At 38.4% G+C, this 5,842-nt stretch overlaps 1 pseudogene; it reads right to left on the minus strand.

Annotated features, from left to right (window-relative positions):
• Positions 1-1,049, minus strand: LOC114899534 (annotated as a pseudogene).
• Between the last annotated feature and the right edge of the window lie 4,793 nt (positions 1,050-5,842).

The raw sequence follows: 5,842 nt of genomic DNA on the forward strand, positions 1-5,842 counted from the left end.
TTGACTTTTGTAAATAATGCTGCTGTGAATCTTCGAGACCCTGCTTTCAGTTCTTTTGAGTATGTTCTCTGAAGATTTTTGAGTAACCATCATACTGTTTTCCACAGCGGCTTCACCATTTTACTTTCTCATCAACAGTGCATAAAGGTTACAGTTTCTTCACATCCTTGGCAAAACAACTTTTTTTTTTTTAAGAGAAGTCTGTGACTTTATTGGCCGAGCAGGCTACTTGAAGGGGGTGAGGCCAGAGGAGTGGCCCCAGTGCCAACCTGGCTGTGTAGGTGATTGAGAACTCAGGCTTGATTCCACCTGGTTGAAGGCCTTGACCTTGTAGACGCCCACCATGCTGCCCACCATCTCAGGCAGGATGATGATGTCCTGCAGGTGCGTCTTTACCACCTCAGGCGGCTCCTTGGGCAGTGCCTCCTTGGCCTTGCACTGGCGCTTTAGCAGGGTGTGCTTCCTTGGCAGTCCTGGTTCAGCAGTAGCTGGGTGCTGTACAGCTGTACCAGCTGCTTGTAGGTCACGTCCTACAAGGTCCACGCTGCTGTAGGTGAAATTGCCGAAGGTCTGCTGCTTCTGCTCCATTTCTGCCATCTTGTCGATTCTTCGGAGAGGTAAAACTTCTGTTTTTGATAGCAGTCATCCTGATGGTTGTGAGGTTGTGGTTTTGATTTGTATTTCCATAATGATTAGTGATGTTGAGCATCTTTTCATATGTTATTGGTCATTAGCTTGTCTTCTTTGGAGAAATGTCTATTCAAGTCCTCTGCCTATTTTTAAACAGTTCTTTTCTGTTGTTAATTTGAAGGAATTCTTTACATATTCTGGCTTAAATAAATGATTTGCAAATATTTTCTCCCATTCTGTGGGTTGTCTTTTCATTCTGTTCATTGTCTTTTGATACACGGAATTTTTTAATTATGATGTAATCCAGTTTATCTGTTTCTGCTTTTGTTGCCTTTTTTTTTGGCCTTGCTGCAACTTGTGGGATCTTAGTTCCCTGACCAGGGATGGAACCCAGGCCCTTGGCAGAGAAAGTGCAGAGTCCTAACCACTGGACTGCCAGGAATCCCCTGCTGCCTTTTTAGTGTCATAGGTATTTTTATTTATTTCTGCACACATACTCTTTGCAGTTCTGCTGTTATCAACAAAACTTGCACATAGTTCCATGTTGAACAGCTATGATGTATTCCATTATATATGAGTCTCTCAATTTAAGTAATCACACCCTATTGATGGGTATTTTAGGCTGTTTCTCATTTTTTACCATTAAAAAAAATTTTGTAATGAACGTCTTCATGCCTGTTTTTGTCCACTTAACATTTTCTGAGATGAATTCTTAGAAGTGGAATTGCTAGATCAAAGGATATACACATTAAAAAAAAATTCTATAGGTACTTCTAAATTGCCTTCCAAAGTACATGTGAGAAAATTGTTTTCTTCATACTAGGCAACCGTTAGGCAGCAGCTTTAATGAAACTCACAGGCTTATTGTGAGGATACTATGAAATAATAATTGCCAACATCCTAAGGATGCCAGAATAGAAAAATGGAAAAAATTTGGCCTTTGATGACTTTTGAACCACTGAATTAACTCTGGAACTTCCCTACCACCTAACTTGTTATGTGATAGAAGAAAATTCCTGGTTGGATTTTCTGTTACTTACAACTAAAGCATTGTAACTGAGAACAGTGTCAGAATGGGGCCACTTGTCTTCAGTACCTCTTAAGCTTGGGAAGGGATTAGTTGTTTAATGAAGATTCGTTAAATGCCATAGTTAAGAAAGTTGGCGATTGAAGTGATAATCTTGGACTGTATGAGGGAATACAAATGAAGTGATGTGACTGATTTTATTCAATAAAACAGTAAACTTCCTTAGTTAGGAAAATAATTCCTGAGAAAGGGGATCTTGGATCATCATTCTATGTCCATAGAAATTGCTGTCTCTGGAGTATTAACAGATTAGCCTCATCCCCAGAGCCACCTGAGTTTGTGATGTTTTGCAGGGCTGGGAAATTGCAGAGAGGAACTAGGGAGAATAAACAAATGAGTGCCTCTTTTTGATGGGCTGTTACTAAACCAGAGATGGTAGGAGTAGAGTGGGAAAGGGAGGATTTTCCCCAGAAATCATCTTTCTTTAGATCCTACACTTGATAAGGTACTCTGTTTGGGAAGTTGCTGTTTTTCACCAGTGTCAGTTTTTATTTGGATGTTATATGTTAGACATAGTGAAGAATATAAAATTTAGTCCCTGGGCTTCCCTGGTGGCACAGTGGTTAAGAATCCGCCTGCCAATGCAGGGGACATGAGTTCCAGCCTTGGTCCAGGAAGATCCCACATGCCACAGAGTAACTAAGCCCGTTGTGCCACAATTACTGAGCCTGTGCTCTAGAGCCCATGCTCCGTAACGAGAGAAGCCACCACAGTGAGAAGCCTGCGCACTGCAACGAAGAGTGGCCCCTGCTCGCAGCAACGAAGACCCAACTCAGCCATAAATAAATAAATAAACTTACTAAAAAAAAAAAAAATGTTTAGTCCTTGTCTTTGGGGAATTGGGAAAGCAGCGAGGTACAGAGGGAAAGATGACCTTGGTAGTCCGCATACTCGGGTTTAAACGACAACTTTAGAATTATCCAAACCTCTTAACCTCAGTTTCATAGGGCTGGTGGAATAATTTCATGAGATAATACATGTAAAGTACCTATCAGGCCTCGGGAATGCTCAAGAAGTATTATTTGTCTTGTTACAAATGAGGATAGATCTGTCGTTTAAAAGATTTATTTAGGAATGTGTGGGGAAAGGGTAAACTTGTTCCACATAGAACGAGACAGATCACAACTTCGTGAATCTGTTTTGTTTTTCGTGGTTCAGTTTACTGAGGCATAATTTACAGATACTGAAAGTCACACTTCACACGTGTGCACTTTGATGACATTTGACAAATGTATAGTCATGTAACCTCTGCCACAGTCAAAACATAACATTGATATTTCCATGATCCAAAATGGTTTCCTCAGGCTCTTCACAGTCAATCCACTTCATTCACCCTAGCTCCTTGGCAACTACTGATCTGATTTCTGACTTTACAGTTTTGCCTTTTCCAGAATGTCATATAAGTGGAATCATACAATGTATGGCCTTTTGTGTCTGGCTTCCTTCATATAATGCTTTTGAGAGTCATACATGTTTCTTGTATCAGTGGTTTTTCCCTTTTTATTGCTAAGTGTTCCATTGTATGGATATACTACAATTTGTTCATCCATTACCTAGTTAATGGACATTTGGGTTGTTTCCAGTTTTTGGCAGGGGAGTGGTGTGACAGTCAAATGATAAGTGTATGTTTAACAAGAGACTGTGAGACTTTTGAAAATGGCTATACCATTTTGCATTCCCATTAGCAATGTATGTGAGTTCCAGTTGCTCTGCATCCTCACCAGCAATTGGTATTGTCAGATTTTATTTTCTCCATTCTAATAGGTATATAATGGTATCTCATTGTTTTAATTTGCATTTTCCTAATATTGAATAATTGTGAGTACTGCAGTCATTCTTTGGTATCCTTGGGGGATTGGTTTGCGGGTGGCTGCCCCCCACCTCCTCCCACAGGATACCAAAATCTGCAGACGCTTAAGTCCCTCATATAAAGTGGCGTAGTATTTGCATATAACCTATGCACATCCTCCCCATATACTTTGTCATCTCTAGATTACTTATAATACCTAATACAGTGTAAATAGTGGTAAATACAATGTAAATGCTATGCAAATAGTTTCTGGTGTGGAGGCAAATTCAAGTTTTGCATTTTGGAACTTAATGTAATTTTATTTTTCTGAAAATTTTTGTTCTGCAGATGTGGAACCCTCAGATGCAGAGGAGGGCCAACTGTCTTTTCATGTGCTTATTTGCCTTCTGTATCTATGATGAAGTGTCTCTTCAAACCTTTTGCTCTTTTAAAAATTGGGCTGTTTTCCTCTTTTAGTGTTGGAGAGTTCTTTATATATTCTGCACAAAAAATTCCTTATCAGAGAGGGGTTTTACAAATATTTCTTCCCAGTCTGTGGCTATCTTTTCATTTCTCTGCAATGTCTTAACACAAATTTTTCATTTTTTCAATTTTCAAGGTTTTCCTTTATCAAAAAAATTTTTTTTATGGTTTATGCTTTTTGTGTCATAAGGATTCTCTGCCAAACCAACGGTGACAAAGATTTTTCTGATGCTTTTTTCTAGAGATCTTAGGTGCACCTTTAGATCTATGATGCATTTTGTGTTAATTTTATAATACAGTGTGAGGTATAGATTGAGTTCATTTTTTTGGCAGATGGATGACCAATATTCCAGGACCATTTGTTCAAAAGACTGTCATTTTCCATTGATTTACTTTAGCACCTTTGTTGAAAATCAGTTGACCGTATGTGTGGGTCACTTTTTCGGGGCTCTTTTGTTCCATTGCTCTGTAGGTCTGTATTTTAACCAATACCACATTGACTTCACTATTATAGCTTTATAATAAGCTTTGAAATCAGGTGGTGGGAATCAGCCAGCTTTGTTCTTTTAAAGTAGTTTGTTCCAGGGCCTTAGCTTTTCCATATAGATTCAGAATCAGCTTGTCGATTTCTGCAAAAAATCTGCTGGGATTTTGGTTGAGATTACTTGATGATGTAAATAGTTTTGGGGAGAATTGACATCTTACTATCATCTTCCATTGATGAACATGATATCTCTCCACTTATTTAGGTTTTCTTTTATTTCTCTCATCAGTGTTCTGCAGTTTTCAGCATAAAATTCTTGCACACATTTTGTTAGATTTATCCTTTCCTAAATATTTCATGTTTTTTGATGCTATTATAAAGTACAGCTGAGTTTTATAAGTTGACCTTGTATCCTGTGACCCTTCTAAACTCAATTATTAATACTAGTCTCTTTTTTGTGGATTGCTTGGGATTTTCTATATACATTATCATTTTGCCTGCAAATAAAAATGCAAGAAATAAAAATTCAAAGAAAAAGTTTTATTCCTTCCTTTCCAGACTAAGCCTTTTATTTCTTTTTCTTGCCTTTTTTCAATGGCTAGGGCCATTCTAGTATGAGTGGTAGGAGTAGACATCTTTGTCTTGTTCCTGATCTTAGCAAGAAAGTATACCATTAATGAAAAAACATGCTATCAAGTATGATACAGTTGTAGGTTTTTGGTACATGTCCCTTTAGTTGGTTAAGTTCCCTCCAAATCTAATTTGCTTAGCGTTTTTTATCATGAATATGTGTTGAATTTTGTCACCACTTTTTTCTGCACCTATTGGGATGATCACATGGTTTTTCTGTTATTGTCTGATATGGCAAATTGCATTAACTGGTTTTCTCTTTTTTTTTAATTATTTATTTATTTTCGGCTGTATCAGGTCTTATTTGTGGCACGCGGGATCTTTCGTTGCAGTGCTCAGGCTCTTTGTTGCAGTGCACAGGCTTCTCTCTAGTTGTGATGCGCAGGCTCAGTAGTTGCAGCGTGTGGGCTTAGTTGCCCCGCTGCATGTGGGATCTTAGTTCCCCGACCAGGGATTGAACCTGAGTCCCCTGCACTGGAAGGTGGATTCTTAACCACTGGACCACCAGGGAAGTTCCTGCATTAACTGGTTTTCAATGTTAATGTTGAACTAACCTTGCATTTCCGAGATAAACACCACTTAGTCATGGTGTATTATCTATTTTATATATTGTTAAATTCAGTTTGCTTATTTGTTTAAGGTTTTTTGTGTCTGTGCTTATGAGGGATGTTGATCTGTAGTTTTTTGTGGTGTTTTTATCTGGTTTTAGCATCAGGGTAATAGTTTCAAAAAGTTGGGA

This window comes from Monodon monoceros, unplaced genomic scaffold (genome assembly GCF_005190385.1).
Source record: "Monodon monoceros isolate NGI ecotype Baffin Bay Population unplaced genomic scaffold, NGI_Narwhal_1 Super_Scaffold_18, whole genome shotgun sequence".
NCBI lineage: Eukaryota > Metazoa > Chordata > Mammalia > Artiodactyla > Monodontidae > Monodon > Monodon monoceros.